The sequence below is a fragment of the Corvus brachyrhynchos genome, unplaced genomic scaffold, assembly GCF_000691975.1.
Source record: "Corvus brachyrhynchos isolate BGI_N302 unplaced genomic scaffold, ASM69197v1 scaffold34, whole genome shotgun sequence".
NCBI lineage: Eukaryota > Metazoa > Chordata > Aves > Passeriformes > Corvidae > Corvus > Corvus brachyrhynchos.
In genome coordinates this window covers 7,739,015-7,758,811 of record NW_008238126.1, presented here as the reverse complement: position 1 = coordinate 7,758,811, position 19,797 = coordinate 7,739,015, and the positions used below count along the sequence as shown (strand labels likewise).

The window sequence follows — 19,797 nt, the reverse complement described above, 5'->3', positions numbered from 1 at the left end:
CTACACCTTAAAATCCCAATTTCTTGGGCTGTGTGAATGATTCCTTTCAAGGTGACAATAACTTGCAGGTGCTGCCCCAGTTCTGGAACAGGCCATGGCTGAATGAGGGGTTGGCCCATAGGGAAAACTTACAGTGGGCACCATGAAGCTCTCTGATTTACGGGAGAAAGAAATATTCCAGCAGTCCTTTTTTTGATGTTTCAAGCCTCAGTGGGATATCCAGCCCTACTCAAGGATGGGGTGTAAGTATGTAAGTATCACAGAATAAAAGATGCAGAGGTCTGAAGAGAGCTCTTCAGAAACACAACAGAAAGCTCCAAGAAATGTTCCAAATGAGTGTAACTTTGATATTTATAATGGTTAGTTGCTACTGAGGTGTAATCAGTGCTGACTCCTGGCGTCTTCTCTACAACTGAAAGTCTGAGACACCACACTCTCTAAACCTTCCAGTGATTTATCTGAAGTGTTTATTATCTGGCTCACAGATGTGTATCAAAGCACGGTTTACAAAGAAGAGCTCCATGTGCAAAAAGGTTACATTTTTAGCTTGTGTAAACTGTTGTTTCCCCACCAAAGCCAACAAAGTTGCCGTATGATATCCCCCAGCAGAGGATCTGCTCTCCAACCAACACTTGGTTATTGTTCTTGGCTGTGTCCATGAATATTTCAGAGTGTGCTGGAGCTGGGCTCTGAATGCCTTCATTCACAGACTGCTGTATAAATGATCAAAGGAGAGGCTTCTTGATCTTGTGTGTAATAAATCCTCTGCTTTCAGGTCTGCTGAACTGGAGACTATCATAGAAATACTTGTTCCTCAGGTACAGATCAGGAAGCTGGAGTCAAGTATTCCTCCTGTTGGACAAATGCCTCTGGAATTCCACGAGTTGCTTGGCACATCTGACAGAGCTGGCAGAAGGATCTCAGCCTCCATTTACGGTACAGTCTGCCTGCATGGAGCATGGCTTTGGAGACACTGCTCCCTGCTTTCGGTCAAGTGGTGGCAGGGGAGAAGGGGCATCTACCTGAATATCTGAAAAAATGCAAGTAGAAGGAAAAATTTGAAAACAAGCAGTGTTGGGATAAGCTTAGGTTCGGATTTCAAAGCGTTTGTTGTAGAAACATTCCCTAGATTTTTAATGAGGATTTGTCTTAGCTTGCAACTCATATAGCTTTGTTTTGCATCTTGAAGGTTTTTTACAAAACAGTGGTAAAACAAGAAAAACTGATGTGAAAGAGCTTAACAGATTTTGAAAGAAAAGAAAGTTGTGGCTTCCCGGTACCTGGACACCTCATATCTTTCGATGCCTTGTCATGAATAAATGACATAGGAAGGAAATAGTGGTCTATCATAACCCCTGTCCATTTTTAGCTAAAAAAGTACCTGTGATTACCTGTCTGAATTGAATTAATTTTGTTTATAAAAAGTAGAAGAGGGGTAGCTTGCTAACAGTGTTTTTTGTCTAGCTGGGACTTCATCAGAAGTACCTATGGCCACAATTACAAATTGTAATTGTGAATTTGAAAACCCTGTGGCTTTTTCCCTGTGGAGAGTGTATACCTCATTCCCAGTCAGAATTCCTGTTGTCCGGATTAAAGAGCGCAAACTGGACTTTTGGAGTTTTCCAGGGCTTATCATCCACGCCATGCCTTCCTACACTTAACTGACATAACTAATAAAAAACAAGTGCCAAAATCTGGGAAATCCACGACTGTATTGCTCCGTGCATCTATGCTAACCTGTGTATCACCTGTCTCTGTGCAGTTGTTCAAGAGGCTAATGGAGAATCCTGCCCTTTTGAATGGGAATTTTGCCAGCTGCATTAACTGGGACAAGATTATTGACTGTCTGAGGCAAAGCTTAGAAGATAATTGTTGTGTTTAACTGTTAATTCTCTAGCATTATCCCAGTAACTTGTTGATGCATCCAAGAGTTGCTTGATGTCTATATATACACACACCCATGCGTGTACACTTGCCTGCCTTTGGGAATTCCATAGACCTTGCTAATATGGGTACAAAGATTCACTGGGCTTTCTTATTTGTAAACAGAACATGTTTGGACTTATGTCCTGATAAAGGGACATACTACAAACACGATGTGAAGCTGCATTTGTGTCTATGTTCATCTCAGAAGCTCAGCAGCTCATCCTTGCACACTGACGGCCATGGCTCAAGATGCTGAAGATGCAGAAATCTTGGGAAAAAGTAACATTGTACATTGCTGCAGGGATGTTTCACCCATTTGGAGAGCTGTGCACAGCCCATGACATCCTTCAGTCAGCAGGATCTCTGTGATCTGAGAATTGGTACCTGCCACCCCATGTGTCTCCTGCTGCGAGACAGGTCTATGAAGTAATGGAGCCTGGCTGTCTGCAGTCAGCACTGCTGTACTACATCCAAAGCAAGCTTGCCAGTCAGCAAATGCTGCATTAATCTTTCAGGGAGTGTTTGTTTTGCTTGTTTTGTTAGGCTGAGTTTCAAGCAACTGATAATGTGCTCATGAGCAGTTCTCCTGTTGCAGCCCATTTTTCAAAAAGAAGTGTGAAGGCCGAAGCTCCCAAGGTTGGGTGGAACATGCGTTGGAAGGGTTATATACGGTCTTGCTTCAGTGTGTGAGCTCACAGTGCTTTTGAGTGCATGTTAATACATCTGTGCAGGTACCTTTGGGACAGTGGAGTTGTGCCTCTTTGAAGTTTGATGAGTGTTTTAAAAATATACGTTGGACTTGGTTCTTCTCTGTTAGTGCTAATTCTGCTTGGGGATTTATCTCACTGCAAATGAGATGTGCTTGTGTTTGCTTAGCAGTAGTCAAACCTTCTGACTGCTGAAGGAGAAACTCTGAAGGCTTCTGAGGGTTAGATAAGACAAACACTTTACTGGTCACAGAGTTTTAAGAATTGAAATGCCTGGAATTTCTGGAGGTACATGACAGTGTGCCTGGCTTGTTCCCACGTGTCCCTGCAGTGTTGCTGCTCTGTCCAGCTGCAGCACTGAAGTTACAGCTCTCACTTAAAGGCCCATCTTTCCAAGTGTTTTTGCATTTAGCTCCTCTACGCAGAAACGAATTTAGATACACTAATAACTTTTAGGATGTGGAAAATTCAAGTCTGGAGACTCTTGTATGTGCAAAACCTTTAAATACAAGGCAGTCTCTGGACTTCTTTTTGTGGTTTTTATTTTAAGACACTCCGTGCTCTTTGATGACTTGCAAAATGAAATCTCGCAACATTTCCACAAGTGAAGAGAATTTTAGCTCCCAGAGTGAGAACAGAAGGATGCACTGTGATCTCAAGGTCTTTTAGCCTGCTTACACAGTCTGAAAGAATGTGGCTGGGCAGTGAGTCTGTTACAAAATGATGATTTTTATGGTGTTGGAATAAGACAAATCCTGTGGATATTTCACGTGCACGTACTTCTCCTACAGACTTTTGCTGAGAATCAATGTTTTACATTAAATCTATCCTACTGTCATACATGAACTCCCTAATTAATTTGGTCTTTGCATGTTAAGTGTTTTAATTAGTTAATTTTGGGTTACACAAATTTGAGTGTTAATGTTCACCCATCAGTCCAGGTACAAATATCAAGTTCTGTTATTAGTGTGTTCACTTGTTCAAAGCAGTTTATCTGCACCAGTTCCAGTTAAAATCCCCTAGTTAAAAGTGTCCCAGTTAAAATTCCCCTTCCAACTTTAAAAAAAGAGTTGTTTTTCTTACGTTCTCTGTATACTTTTGCTAATGTTTTAAGCTGTGTTGGATGTATTTTAATATTTATTTTAAGGGTTTCTACTTTGCTCAGAACCAGCCCCAACCCCCAGTTCCTAACAGCCAACAGCCAGTTTTAGACCTTTAGCCGTTGGTCTGTAGGTAAGCTCCATGGCAACCTGAATCTTAATAAGGACATGTTACCACTCTTACTCCAGCTGCTACTACCCCCTGACAACGACGAGCTATTGGTAGACAGAGATAATCTGTCAAAGGAAAGCACCAATCACTTAGAACCAAAGGGGTGTGCCATGGGCGGTCTGTGGGCGGACTGGGGCGGAGCAAAGGAACTATAAAATAGTGAGTCAGCCTCAGAGCAGGTGCAGACCACTGCAGACTTAGCTGTGGTGGGCGCCAGTGCTGGGCACTTAAGCCTTACTCCTATTTAGGAGCCTTCAATAATTTTTCTCCAACTTTTGGGTTAGCCAAAAGTCAGCCCAGCACTGCAAGTTCTCCACCGGAGGTTCAGTGCTGTAAAAGCCAAAAGATCTCCAATCCCTGCGTTCCTGGGAATACCCTTTTGAGCCACTAGGATCCCAAATTTTGACATTTTCCTGATTTTTATAATTTTTCAATTTTTTTCTGTTTTAATAAATTATTTTAATTTTTCTAAGAGTTGTCTCGTTCCTCACACCTACCAAGAGTACTCCAAAGGTAGTGCTACACACAACAGTATTTTTTTAAAGTGCATTTTTGATCAAAATATATACCCTCTGCTTAAATTTTAAGTGGGAATGTACTTTGAGAAGGGTTTGGGTGGAGAGAGAAGGGGAATAGTTGGCTGCTTTTCTCTTTTCTGCCTTTTAGTTTTTAGAAATTTTCCTCTTTTGCTGTTACCCCAATCTTGCATCTATTCCTGCTTACAATAAGGGGATTGAAAAGGCAGAGATGAAAAAAAAATACATATATGTTTTTAAATCCACCAGTTGGTGAGCTGTTTGTACATATTTTCATGTTTCTTTCTGGTTTTGGATTAAGTTTCCACTCCAAAGGTGCAATTTCCTGGTTAACATATTGTTCTGGAAGGACCCAGTGCTCGTGCAGACCTGGCACACGGCAGGAAGGCTGGCTCAGGGGGGAAAGCTGTTGCTTTTCTTTGCCTGCCGCAGACACGAGAGCTGTGAGAGTTCCCTCGGTACAGGAAAGTGTTGTGGTATTACACACAACATTTATTGGTGTGGTAAGAGGATAGATCCTCCAGGCTCAAATAAACATTATGAAACCTCCCTTCTGCAAATCAGCTGCTTAAACTGGATGCAAGAGAGGGTTTGGAATCTTGGATTTTGCTATGTAGCTGTTTGTGAAGAGCAATGCAAATCCTTATCATCAGCCTTCAGTTTTTATATACATGTGTATCACAGGGCTGGGCTGTGGAGGATGGTCACGTTCTGTTACATAGGATGCACAGGACAGGGGCAAATGGCCTCCAGTTGTGCCAGGGGAGAGTTTAGACTGGATATTAACAAACATTTCTTCACTGAATGAGTGGTTAAGCATTGGAACTGGCTCCCCAGGGAAGCGGTGGAGTCACCATCCAAAAGTGGAAGTGTTGGAAAATCAAGCAGATGATTCAGGGCAATTTGTGATACGGTTTAGTTGACAAGGTGGTACTTGGTTGATGGTTAGACTTGATGACCTTGGAAGTCTTTTCCAGCCTTGGTGATTCTGTGATTCTCTGATCCTCTTCAGACTGCTGCCCATGATAACCTGAATGATGCCCAGCTCCTGGTGATGGAAGATCCCCAGTGTGAGGTGTTGTGTCAGATCTGAGTTTGGCTATGAGATGCAATGCAACACTGACAGAATATAAGCACAGTTTATCTTGTTAGACCTACCCCCATAATCTGTCTAGGAAAGGTTTGACTTTTTTGCATGTGTCCCAGAAAAATTAATAGAAATTCTTCTGAAAAAAACTGTAAGATTTTCACATCTTTTGGAATTTCAGCAGTGAGTCTGCAGAGTTCAGGCTTGTTACTAAGAACAGCCCAATGTATATTTCAGGGTGAAAAAATAATCATGTCACTTCTTTGGAACGTGATCTAAAGTTCACTGAAGTGAATGAAAAGGCTCCTGTTGGTTTTGAGCGGATCCAGCCTTTACACGGGGAACAGAAGACGTGTGTCTCATCTGCTTAAATTTGAAAATGTTATTGGTAATTTGTGTTGATAGAAAGACCACATGGTAACTTTCTTTCTGCATTTATATAACAGGAGGCAAAAGCCTCAAGTTTGAAAACATTGAGGATTCAGTTGCCTATTTCCAGCACAATGAGAGACGCAGCCAAGGATTGGGCTGTTCTAAGAATATTTGATGGAAGGTAAAGCATTAGGCACTGGTTTCCCCTCAGGCAATGGTGTCCCATCGCCATCCCACCAACAGATGACAACCTGGTGAGCAATGTCACCTTCAAGCTTGCAAAAAGGCAAGATGGTTCTTCCTGAAACACCTGTATTGATGGGTTTTTTGTGAGTTTAATTCAAGTGATTCTTATACTCTCACTAAAACAACTGAGTCAACGAGTGCTGGAGGTTATCAAGGAATCCATTGCAGATGGGCCAAGCAGGTGCTGCAGTCTGGGGAGGTGACAGTCCCTGGTACTGCTCTGTGGTGGAGTGAACAGTGCTGGGCTTGGCAGTGCTGGGCTCATGGTTGGACTTGATCTTAAAGACCTTTTCCAACTGATCTTAAAGACCTTTCAATGATCCTGTGATTCAATGATGAATGTTTGGGAGTGCAGGACTGAGTTGTCCACACGGCTGAAAATGCATAAGTGCTATTGCTCCCCTGGTGTGATGGATGGGGTTATCTGGGGCTAAAATTAATAGAGGAGTAATAGGAGAAAAGAAAAACAGCAGATGACTGCCAAAAATGATCTGTGATGGATCTTGTATTTTCAAGATATCCCTGTGTCAATGTGCTTGCAAAGCAATCTCTTCTACAGCCTTGTCTACCATCACCATTTTGAAGAAGAGGTCTTTTCATGACTCACTTAAATTCATTTTATCTGATAGTCAAGAACAGCCTAATCTTTAATGCTCAAGTAAGTATGGCTTTTTTTTTTTTTTTTTAAGATGACATAGCATTCAAAACATTTGAAAGCCATGCAGACATATATTGCATAGTCAGAAATTGTGCAGGAATGAGATGGCTGAAGCTGTTCATCTGTAATAACACAGTGCTTCTCTTTTACACAAATTACTTTATTAAAATCAAGAGTTGCTCTGGATTTTCACCAGTATTAAAACAGGTGAAAGCAAAAAGACCAATTGACTTTTTATTTTTCTTCTTTCCTTTCCTTTAGGTATGATGATTCAATTTGCTCCTTGCAACACTTAAACAAATACAGAAAATTAATAGAAATGTCAAGACACTGGAAAAAAACAACACTTGAAAGAGAAATTTTATGAATTGATGAGCTGAGAGCTGAGCTGGTACCAGCAGAGTGGGATCAGTCTGGATTTCCACATTTTTCAGCCATCTTCAAGACTGTTTCCTCGTGTTACATGAGCCAGAGGGAGCCTGCAACTACACACAACTTGTCAAAGAAACTTGCACCATCACAAGGAGTCAGCTCTGCTCTCCAGAGACCAAATCTCCAGACAATCAACTCGTGTGTGCTGTTAATGCTTTGTTTCTCTCACTTCTCCCGTGTATAGGAAACTGTCAAGCTGAATTACACCTTATAAGGTGATAGGGAAAAGATCTAACATTTCTTTTTCCCTTTTACAAATTTTTACAGTGTGTGGAAGCTAATTTTTGTAGCCTAAAAACCAACCAAACAAAACAAGTCCTGCTGCTTTGGACCCGACATCTTTCAGGTAAACAAGAAAAGCTTTTGACGTAATTTGCAATTATTATTATTATTACTATAACTTTTTTAAAGCTCTGCTTTCATAAAAAGGTGCTGGAAGAGGCATGAGAACAAATGATGCTTATTGGAATCTAAATTTTTAAGTTAAAATACAACAAATGAGCACAAAAGTAGAAAAAGGGCAGAAGCCTAGCATCACCTACTCAATCCCATTTCTGACTGTTGAAAGACAGTGCAGCCTCACTGCAGAGAACAACACTCCCCATCAGTGCAGAGATTTGAGAATTTCTCTATGATTCTTGCAAAAAAGGACCAAAATCAGTGATTTTCTTAGTGTTTCACTGAAATCTGCCCAGTGAGGACTCCAGAGCTTTCCAGCATTGTGAGTCACTTTCTTTTTGATAATGGACAAGCATCATATTTCAAAGACCTGCACAAGCTCCTGGGTTCCCTGTGGCAGACAACAAGAGCTGTGCTCACTCCTGACTCTCTGCAGAGTAAGAGCTTGGCAGTTGCTGTGCCAAAGCAGTCAAACCCCACATCTCATTTCATTCAACAAAAAATGAAAATGGTGAGCTGTACACACCGCTGGCGTTTCTGTTCCCTGCCAGCACTTTGACACATCTGGCAAGAAAGTTCACTCAATGAAGTGTTTTCTACCTTTCTATCTTTTTGTGGCATTGCTTGAAAAATCCGGGTTTGTCAATTCCTGTGCTGCATAATAAGCCCTGCAGATTGTTCCACACATTTATTGCCTGACTTCTTCCTATAGTTTTGGAATGTAGGAGCCAGGCAAGCATTTTCTCCGCAAATGCAAATTAGTCATCAAATTTATTCCATCTGGGGTTTGTATGTGTGCATGTATTCGTTGTTAAGTGTTTTAGCAAATACTAAAATCCCAGGTAGGTTAAGGGGATCAGCAAAATTCCTGCCCGTATTAAATGAATATTTGTGGAGGGTGAATTTTGAGTCTGCTGTGTAAAGCTTACAATGCTCAAGGCTATGTTCTTCAGCTAAATAGTTAAACTCTGCCCTAAGACCAATTTGCCCACAACAGTGGGAAAGTAGAAAAGGAGAGTTACTTGTAGTGAAGAACATACAACCATAGGAAAGGATTATTTGAGAAATTATAGCAAGCTGTTGAAGTCTTGGAGTCGTTCAAGAGGCTTCACTGTTTCCAACAGCAAATTGTTTATGAAGAGAAATAAAACAACCTATTTGTATTTTTTTTTTCAAGTACCTTTAGCAACTTGTAAGATTTGTGTCAGACTCCAAGTAGAAAATTATCACCAATTATATTCCAAAGAATAGCAATAAAAGCTTGGTAAAAGGAAAGCAATGCTGAAGCTTCTTCAGTGAGCTCAGTAGTTTTAATTGCTATGTTTTTTTCTGAAGGATATTTTTAAAACTCCGAGCCCATTTTCTCTTCTTTTTAAGTACCATGTCGTCTTGTTCTTGTTTTTCTCAAAATCACATTTTAGCTGTGTGCCTCTAGCTATTAACCCTGTGGATTTCTTTTAGATAGGAGAAAGATTGATTCCAGAAATCCATGAGCCTCAAAAATCACCACAGTGGGGTAATACCCCACTTATCTCCTGCTTCTGATGGCACAGAGGAAAGCATCTCTGTCCTCTCTTGCTGAGAAGGCACAGCAGCTTCACTTCTGACTCAATGGCCTTGGATAGACAGGTACCCTTGTCCTTCTTGTCTTTTTTGTCCGTCTCTCACACCAGGTGACAGGAATTTCTCCCAAGAAGGAGATAACATTCTTCCTAAGTTCATGCCCTGTGGACAGGCTGTGGTTTCCTAAGGACCCCATGTTATCCTTGTTATCTGATGGAGGATGGCAGTGCTGGGATGTAGAAGCATAAAGTCTTTCTGGGACAGACAGATTAGAAAGTTTTTCATCCTCCCTGGAGCTGGAGGCTAAGAGAGATGAAATAAACTGCCCCTTAGCTGCTTACTGTTTACCTCGATGGCATGGGCTGTAAATTCTCGGTGGTAGGGTGGGACGAAATACATTGTTAAGCTATTTTCTATTCACTGCTTTGATTCATGGTGGCAGGACACAAATATCTCACTTGGTACTTTGAATCTTCTTTCATCAAATTTTAGTCTTGCAAGTTGGACTCTGCTTCCCTTTCAGTACAAGGTTTTCATCAGAGTTAGACTCCAGGCAGTCCTGTTAAACCCAATACAGGCACTTGCAAAGCCTTTGGATCAGCTGACATGCAGTTCAAGCTTTTAAATCTGCAGGGCAGAACCTGGGGGAGATCCCTCCTATTCCAAAAGTACAGACACACCTGCTGAGCATCAGAGAACCCCTTCCAAGCCCAAACTGCAGGCAGGTTCACTGGTGGAATGGCTGGTCCTGATACTGTCCCCCCTGGATGCAGCAAAGGAAAACACTGCTTCATGCTCCCATGAGGAACTGAAAGTTTTTATAATTAATAAACCTCCTCTCTCCAGTTTCATTTATCTGTATGGACTTGACAAGGTGGAAGGAGTTTTGTTTGAAGGCTTTTAAAATCAGTTTGTTTATTTGAGTTCTTCCTGTAAAATTCTCCATAGCTGGTTACTACCCCGAGTTTCAAAAATTGACCCTCTGCTGTGGGATTTGGGGGGAAGTGAAGCCTATCTTGTCCATAACTGTGTAATGGTGTCTGAAAATTTAAAAAGGAGCCTTGTGATTTTGGAAGGACAAATCCTAACAGGGCAGAGGGAGGGAAGTGGAGGGGAGCAGAGTTCAGGGAAGACTGTGGCATAAGCTTTGCCTTCTGTTACCTGCAGGCACATTTAAACCAGCTGCTGCTCTATTAAAGAGGGGGTTTCTTTAACATCTAAGATATATGCATAAAAATATGATATATTTATTCTGACAATTTAACTGAGTATTTAGAGATAGCACCCTCTGCTTTAGATCCTTCTCAAAGGTAGGAACAATCAGAACTTTTCTCTTGCCATTTCAGCATGTGACAACCCAGTGCTGAGGACACCTGGTTCAGCACAGCCATTCCTCCTCAGACAGGTGAGCAATTCCCAAGGTTTGACATCCTGCCCAACCAGAAGCTTTGGCCATGGGACGTGCTCTTAGGTCTATGCTGTCTCCACACCCTGATGTGGATGCCAGCCATGAAGCCACTTCTCTTGCCCACCTTCACTCGGCAGAATAAAGCTGAGGGACCAGGTCCCCACGAGAGGTGTTAACAAAACATCAGTGAAACCAGTGGTACTGGTGGTGCTAAATCCAGATCCCAGAGCAATACCTCAGGTGGGAGCAGCCAATATGATCAATTGGGACAGTGGGCAATGCTGGACCTCAGCTCTTCCCTTGCCCCCCTCCCCTCATATTTATAGGTTTCTAATTTCCGCTGGATAATGAATATCGCTCTTCATTATAATTATGTTAAAAGGTACCAGCATGATGATTCAGAAACCCTTGAAGATATAGTCATATTTTCAGCAACAGATGGATTTAACACTGCAGATGGAGTGTTAAGAGTGCAGGTAATAACAAACTCAGCAATGTACTGTACTGAAATATAATTGGAAAGTATTAATCATATATTGGTTACTTCAGCTTCACTAAGTAGATGTTTAATTTTCATCAATCTTTTTACCAGATTCCCGGAAAGATTTCTGTGCAGACAGAGTGTGGCTTTAGGTGAAGTGATTGCCCAGGTTATTAATGACTGAGGCCTTGATCTTGCAAGCATGTGCCCATGGCTTACCCAGGCATGCAGAACAAAAATCATTTGTGTTAATAAGGCTGTCAGAGGGGGCCCCATTCATATGGCCCAAGCTTCTGCTGCTGACCAGTCAGTGGTAAAGCCCAGACCCTTCCCTTCATGGGGGCTGCTGGAAATCTGCCAGCAGGAACGGCTGCCTGCAGGATTTGGGGCAGAATGCAGCAATTTGAAAAGCCCCACTTATAGAAGTGAACCATCAGTCTAAGCCTTTGCAGGACTGGGAGTTAGAATATAGACAAAACAGGGGGTTTTTGCCATTCCTTATTAGTTTCTTTAAGTATAGACCTTTTGGAGTTACCTGCATACAGAAAAACTATCAGCTTCTATCCTCATAAACCTCGTCATCTTGGTGGGGTTTTTTAAACGCACCTCTTTGTAGAGGTTGTATTTGAACTCTGGATTATTCAGGGGAGTTTTTGCTCTGAGCAGACCATGCAGGACCAGAGTAATCAGCGATGCCTGGTTGCATGCCATGACTCTGATTCTTTAATTAACGCTATTTATAACTAGGATATAATTTGTAGGATCACAAAGTGGTCCCTGCTCCAGTGTGCCACCTGGGGACTCAGGAAATGGGGAGTGTGGCAGGGCACAATTCCAGCTCATGCAAAAATCTCTTTTAGACCAGGAATATAAAACAGGGCTTTGGAGACAACAGAAACATTATTCTTTTGAATATGTTTTTTGTGGATGGTTTTTGTTGTCATTCTTTTCTGTGGGTTCAGAATTGGTGAGGCTGCATCTCCACTGATTTCCTTGTGAGGTTTTCGTTCCCTGGTGGGAGTGCACAGCCATGGTGTTCCATGATGACCATGGACTGACCAGATGGACTGTTGTAAACAACAACACAAGCATTCAACACCTAAATTTTAAGTCCCATGAAATATTTTGCCCAAATGTTTTGGTCTTTTGCTGAACTATTCAGTTTTTTTAGCTATATATGAACCCTGAAAATGTAACGAAAAACTAGAATTCTCTCCGGAAAATTGACTCTCACTTGATGATACAGTATCTTTATCTTGACTGATAAGGAAAAAAAGATCAGGTAATAAAATTCAACATGACTGGAAATAAAATTGAGCATGACTAGAAACCACAGGTGAGCATGTTTAACAGTGCAAAATGAGTGTGCTGTCTACTTCCTGACAGGCTGTTGTACTCCACAGAGAGACGAACAGGTACTGATCGATTGACCGTGGTAATCAAATAAAGCTCTGTGAGTATAAATGGCTCTAAATATGGTGTCTCCTTAGGGGTACCAGTCAAGATGAGTGGTTTGTAACTCAGGTCCCACACTGCTTTTGTGGGGAGGGGGGAGCTTGTCACTAGACTGTAAAGATGAGTAGTATTTTTGTTTAATATTTCACTTACACCTTGAAATAAACTCTCCCTTATCTTCCCTTCCTATGCTGTCCATATTCTGTGGGTGAGCAGAGAGCCCCAGAGCTTCAGCAGGGATTGCAGGCAGGGATGGGTGTGTGGAGAGAGGATCAGCAGGATCACCCTGAGCATCTCCATGCAGCGGAAGCTGAAGGTGTGGCACGGAGCTGATGAATGCACTGACTCGTGGGGTGACACAAAGGACATGAGTCACAGTGCATCAATCTTCCAATCTGAACATCCTTCTCCCATGTGCAAACTGGTAGGATGGACTTTTCCTCTTACTGGCAGTATTTGAACCCTCCTCTCTCTTTTTGTTTTTCCTTCCTTACTTATGAGAATTAATTGAATCAAAAATTACTTAAATTGTCACGTGTCTCGGTTTTGATTTAAATAGTGTCTTTTAAAACTTGTTCTGCATTTGTAGCACAGAGTTGTGCTGCCTGGGAGAGGTTCAGTCTCAGTTTTCACCAGCAGGACAGGACACTTGGTACTTGTTTGTGAGAAACAGGTGGGTAAAGCACTGCATTTACACATAATAATATAACTTAATACAAATTAAGAAGCTGTCTAGGTCTGTAGAGAAGATACTGGGAGGCAAAAGATACCCTTTAATAAATCATCTCATACTTTGCTCTAAAAGGCTCAAACTCCAGCTCAAGCAAAGAGCATTGAGCAAAGGGGTGTAATTTAAATCACTGGTACCTGTGAAAGCTGGAGAGCCTCTGTTCCTTCCCCATTGTCATAAGGACTTCTCCATGTCCCTGTCCAACCTGCATCATCTCAGGATATGCTGCTTGGTCTTTCCAGTTAGAGTGATGATGTTTTTAATTTCTGATTCGTGACAGAGTGTTTCAGATGAAAATTGTAATTCAAGCAAAATCATGAACACATACTTTATGAAGGCGTTTTATTTGCTAGCTCAGACTGTGTGAAGTTTGCTGGGTGCACCAGAAAATAAAGGTAAATATCTTGTTTTTCAAAACTTGATAAATTATTGACAAAGGAAAAATGCCCTGAGTTAATCAATCTGATGTTTTTTTCATCACTTGTCCCTGGAGGATTTAGATGTAGTGGATCGTGCTTTAGTGCTGGTCTGCTCTCATCATTTGCAAGAGAGAAAATAAACATTCCTGGGTCTCAACTCTTCATCAGTGTCTGAACTTGAATGAATCAGCTATTGAGCTGAAGGAAATGAAATATAAATTGACATGAAGAAAATGTTCTCCCTGCAGCTGCAGAAGCAGCTATGGTTGTCAAAAGCTGATTTTTATCCCTTCAAAGACCAGTATTTTGGGTCACATCATCCTATTCAATAACTGGTCTTTCTATAAAAGTTTAGCCTAAAGTTACTGCTTTAATACTTTTTAAAAAAAATTATTAACGTAAGTTCAATGAAAGATTGTCTTAATTTCAGTTGTGACTTTTGGCACCCATTTAGAATGGAAAATCAGAATACAAACAGCTTTTTTAAAATGTTAATCCTGTTTCTTCCTTGACCATTACTACAAACACAGCATTTAGTAGTCTCACAGAGTAATTTAAAGACATAGTAAGTATTCTTTTAGTCTGAGACTTATAACTCAGGAGTTTGTGTTGCAGAAGTGCTCCTGTCTGGGAGTCAGGTGGTTGTATTTGCTCACCTTGGTTTTGCTGGGCTTGCACACACAGCTTTGCAATGATACAATGCCACCACTTATGGCACAAATGTTCTAAATAAATACTAAATAGTCCATTTTGGGGAGTGATTTCAAACCATTTAGATTTCTGGTGCTGCACTCTAGAGCCCTCTGCTGCACTGAATTACCTGGAATAAGTTCTTCCAACTCAGGTTGCCCAATTATCCTTCTTAAGTGGTGCCATTATTTAAATGTTATATTTTTCTGGGCAATTTCTTCACTATGCAACTTTCCTGGCTTTACTTCACGCTAAAATACACAGGGGAACATGTCACATTTTCTCCCTGCTCCTCTTCTCATGCATGCTTGGAGAAATGAAAGATCATTAAGACATTTGTCTTGTAAAATGCATTCATTATACAGGGGAGGAATCTAAAAGGAACAACTTGTTTGTTGATATTCTGGAGATGTTTTTGGACATGTATTGGGAGATGTCTCCATGCACAGATCTTTGATCATTCAGTTCTCTATCACAGCAACTACTCTGCTGTAGCAAAGATATCAAATTTTTTATCAAACTTAGATCATTGCTCGAGTTACTGGCATAGAGAACAGCTCTACTTCAACATACCAATCTTTTTTTCAAGTTCAACTCCTGCTTCTCTCTTTCTCCACCTATTTTTTCCCCCCACCTCCAATGGCCTCATCTTCTGCGATAGGAAAGCATTTTCCTTGCTGGTTTGCTCTTTCTCCCAGCAGTAGTTGCTCATCTTGTAGGCAGAGTGGACTTTTTAATCACTGCAAGTGTTGTATTTCCCTTTGAATACTCCTCCTATCACCAGCTCTTCTACTGGATGCCTCCTAATTGCTGCTAAATAGCATAAATCTACCTTGAGATCAGCTGCACTGAGCATTTCTGGAAGTTGGGTCTTTCCCCCTTGGATCCTCTAAAATCTATCCCTTGAGATCCCTTTGGTTTTCTTAGAGCTATTTTTATTATTATTTTCTTGGAGATGGAATTGATTTGGGACATGACAAAAGTCACTTTGGTACAGCACTGAGGCCTGCTGAGTTTATAGGATTGAATCTTACATGTAAACATCTTTCCTCACATAACTGATATTTCTTATTTAACTACAGTACATTTTAAAGATGATCCCTCTCTAATACTTGGTGGCCCTCCCTAACTAAATAAGATTTTTATGATTTTTAAAGGATTTGTACACTGTCGGTTGAACAGATGTAACATGCACCTGTAGTCTCTCTCCACTGGGAACCATTTTTACTGCTACTGTTTAGAACTGTTCAGAAAATTTTGAACCAACTTTGTGATGAGAGAATAGACTTTTATGTAAAAAAGCTTTAGCGAAAAGCATCTGCTTTGTATGTCTAGTTTAGTTTTATTTTTTTTTTGCTAGAACTAAAAATTGATGTATGTCTTTTGACTTGAGAATTTCTGTTCAAAATACCAACATACCGTGGAAAAGGGAGATGGAGAAGATTTATCTGAGGACTTGTCAAAATTCTGTCCAGACATGGTGATGACAACTTCTGTGTTTTAGCTACTTATCATAATTTGTTGATGTTTTAGATACTCTTGTTTGATATTTGTATTCATATGGCTGAAGTAAATGGCTTATTTGGGATTTATTCCTGATTTTGCCATAGACTCATCTTCCAAGACATTGGCCAGGTTTTTTCTGCTTTATTTTGGGAGCTGGTGGATGAGGAGTGGAGTAAGCAAGGCAACCTGGAGACCCTTTAGCCTTAACTCTGAGGGTCTCAGTGCTCATATATTCAACCAATCATGAATTTCCAGTATGAATTAAGTACTTCCTGTTGCAGAGTACTGGGCAGACATGTGGACATAGAGTCACAGAATAGTTTGGGTTAGAAGAGACCTTTAAAGGTCATCTAGTCCAACACACCTGCAATGAGCAGGGACACCTTCCACTAGCCCAGGTTGCCCAGAGCCCCATCTAACCTGGCCTTGAACACTTCCAGGGATGGGGCAGCTTCTCTGGGCAACATGTGCCAGGGTCTCACCACCCTCATTGTAAAAAACATGCAAGAATATCCAGAAAGACAAAGTCAAACCAAACCAAGCACAGTGATAAAATAACAGCATCATCAGAAGAATGGAGGGTCTGTCCTTAGAGATGATCAGGAGTTTGGCTTATTGAGCTCAGCAAAACAAAGCCTGAGATGGAGATAAGTTACCCCCAATTAACTTCAGGGAATAAACATAGGGGGTAAATAAAACCTAAATTATTTACACTAATAGGGAATATTGGCAAAAAGCCCCCAAACAGATTGAATCCACCATGAGAAAATTCAAGCCAGCAACTAAAGGATGGTTTCCATCCAGTAGAGGAAAAGTATTTTGAGCAGCTCTGAGCTCTGGGTGCTCCCTTCCCTTAGCTGGGATTATTCCTCTGACACCAGTGAACCCCCCTCAAGGCATTAGTTTCTTCCAGCTCTCGAATTTTTGTGTGTCCACCTGAGTGTGATTTCCAGGCTGGTGCTCTCTGCTCCCCTCTCGGGCATGTCCTGTGCAGACACCTCTGGAGGGATGGGTGCAGTGGCTGATTGCTGTTTTGATTAAGGTCTTCATCCACCTCTACCCACCTCCTACTGCTCTCCCAGTTTGTAACCTGAATGCTGCATCCCTGCCTGTTGATAACCAGTGGCTCAAGACTCACATGGGCACCTTGTGTAACAAGATTTCACCTTCATATTTAACCTAAATTACCACCTGGATGTAATTTTTTTAGTCTGTATTTAAGCCTGAATTGTTTCAGGCCAGACTGCAGTGACAGGATCTACCCTGGGTAGAACCAAAATCGTGCTGTTGGCCCACTTGTAGGACCCATCATTTAGCAGGCAGAGACTGTCACACTGTCACAAGCTGGGCTGCACAGGAGCCAGCAGCAATGCTCAGCTTCTCTGGAGATGAGTCATGCTATTTTCAAACTATCTGGTTAATCAGTAAACTGAGATCTGCTGCTTTACAGACAATAATATAATATTTGCTTTGCCTTTGTGCACTACTTTACATTTTGGATCCCTTGCCATTAGGATTCGAAGCATATAGACTGCATCTAATCCAATTTATCCTGTTCATCTTGGCAGTGCTCGCAATGCTGACAGCTTAAAGAAAACACTTAATTTGACTAAGTGTTTTCAGTTTGCTTCTCAAAATATTTGAAATCATTAAAGGCAGAGTACCCCTGCACTGCAATACACATAGTCCTGACCTACTTCAGCAAGTTAATTGCAATTTGTGTGATCCCACGGCCTCTGATTATGCTGCAGGCTGAAGTAGTTTACCTGGTTAAGAAAGGGCTTGATGTTAGAGAATAATTCTCCTGTCTTGATGCTTTTTAATCTGACTTTTAAAGAGGCTCTTGGGGCAAAAATGAGGCATACTGGAGACTTGGTGTGACATGTTCTGTCTCCTGCCTCGATGGGCAGGGCACAGGGGGCTGAGTGCCGAGCTCCCCGTGCAGATGCTCTCCTGCTGTAAGGCTGCTCAGTCCATGTATTCAGAGCTATTTGTATTCATTGCTACCTGCCAGAGGTGAGGCACAGCGCAGGGATGTAGAGCAGCCCTGGAAGTGCCCTGGTGAGCACAGGTGATTATGAATGGTGGCTCAGTAGCACTGGAGCGTGCCAGTGCTGATGGGGTCATGGGCTGCAGCCCCTTCCTCTGCTGGTGTGCTCATAACTGAGGACTTTTCACAAACCCCTCTGTGATGGCATCTCACCCTTCCCCTGCTGCAACCCAATGGGAAGAAATATCATCAAGGCTTGCTGTCAGTGCCAAACACAGATCCCAGACACCAAGCACGCTGGAAGAGAAGGGAGAGGACATACAGGAGAATAGAAATGCACCAAAAGGATTTATCAGTGCAAGCAGTAAGTGTTGTACTGGTGTGAGTCAGGTGAGGCTGCAAATGTCAACACAGATAATGTCGAGGCAGTGTGAGCATCAGTACAGGCTAATGAGCAGAAAATACATCCGGAGCCTCTCGGTGCTCTCACACCTTGGTCAGTTCATTCATTGTGTCTCTTCTGCCAGTACAGGTCACAACAGCTTGCTTAGCTGCTGTGTCTGAGGTTTTGGGAGATGTCAATAAGTTCCCAATAGTCTGTGTGTCTTATGATCTGTTTTGTCATTTAGATTTGTGTCTACTGTAGTTAATGAGTCAAAAATTATGAAATAGTTATCTAATCCCAATTTCCTACAAAGATTACATTTAAAAAATCCTGTTACGAATGGCTGATTTTATTGCTGAAGAGGACCAGGATTCAGTATTGTGGTTTGGTAGCACTGGAGCATCTGTCTGCAATGATGAGACAGGTGAAATTGCCAGTCATTGTAGGACAGGTGATACAATCATGCTGCCACAAGACAGAGATAGCTTGATTTGGCACATCAACATACTATAATTTTCCTCTGTGATATGTTTTGTTTCCTTTTAAATGATTTGCTCAAGGCTTCCCTTTCAGAGATGAGTGCTGGCAAGTTGCAATACCGCAGAGAAGGGAAGGTCCAGAGCTGCAACAGGAGTAAGGAACTTGGAAAAATGCAACTGGTGTGGAAGAGCGAACAAGGTAACTGGTGACAAGGCTCTGCTCCATCTGTGCCGGCACACTCCTGAGCAGAAGCATTCCAGCAATGTGGCATTTCGTCATGTTAGTCCTTTCCTTTCCAGTTTCAATAGCTGGTTATTTGCCTGCCTTTGGTGAGGAGACAAAGCCCCTCTTTGTGCAGTCACACAACGCAGTATCTCGTGTAACAGAGAAATGAAATGCAAATTTCTCTGATAAGGGAGGAACGGGGCTTGTCTGGGGGAGAAGGAAGCACTGTCTGGCTGCAGGAGCAGAAGAAGGCGGTACGGACCACTGCCTCTGCCATTCAGTCCCAAAAAGTGGAAGAAATCACAATTTGGGGAGTCTTCTGATAACATTGACATTAAAACCTTCCACAACCCCATTTCATCTTTCATAGAAAAGGGATGAAAATTACTCTGCTGTTTGGTGCAATTCAGCAAAGCATTTTAACGTGGACTTCTTTTTAAGGTACACAAGAAGTTGCCCAACTATCTGCACAGAACAATGTACATGCTAAGGCATTATTTACATGGGGTCTGAGTAATTTTTAAAGGGCTTGGAGAAATTTAACTAAGATGATGAAAATTACTGATTAAGAAACTATTTTAAACTTTTTTTTTTAAATTCATTTTTCAAGGAAGTAGAAAATTTTGCACTAAATGTTAGTTTTTTGGGGGGTTTTTTTGTGGAGGTATGGTAAGGAGTAAATGACTAGCTAAAAATAGTAAAGTAAAAGAAAACTAATGCTGGAGCAAAGGCAAACCTTTGAAATATCACCCAGAAATTCATTTGTTCAGTATCAGCACCCTCATTAGAGCAATACTAATGTGCATTGTGCATATGAAGAGCTATTCTGA

At 41.5% G+C, this 19,797-nt stretch overlaps 1 long non-coding RNA gene across 2 annotated transcripts; it reads left to right on the top strand.

The window, feature by feature from the left end:
- Positions 1–5,175: 5,175 nt before the first annotated feature.
- Positions 5,176–16,203, top strand: LOC108446570. 2 transcript variants are annotated; one of them, XR_001861784.1, is made up of 6 exons: positions 5,176–7,582; positions 9,097–9,264; positions 10,545–10,603; positions 10,989–11,082; positions 12,474–12,540; positions 12,759–16,203. It is a non-coding gene; the product is annotated as an uncharacterized LOC108446570 (long non-coding RNA). The 2 variants fall into 2 exon arrangements; XR_001861783.1 differs by having other exon boundaries at positions 12,474–16,203.
- The last annotated feature ends 3,594 nt before the right edge of the window (positions 16,204–19,797 follow it).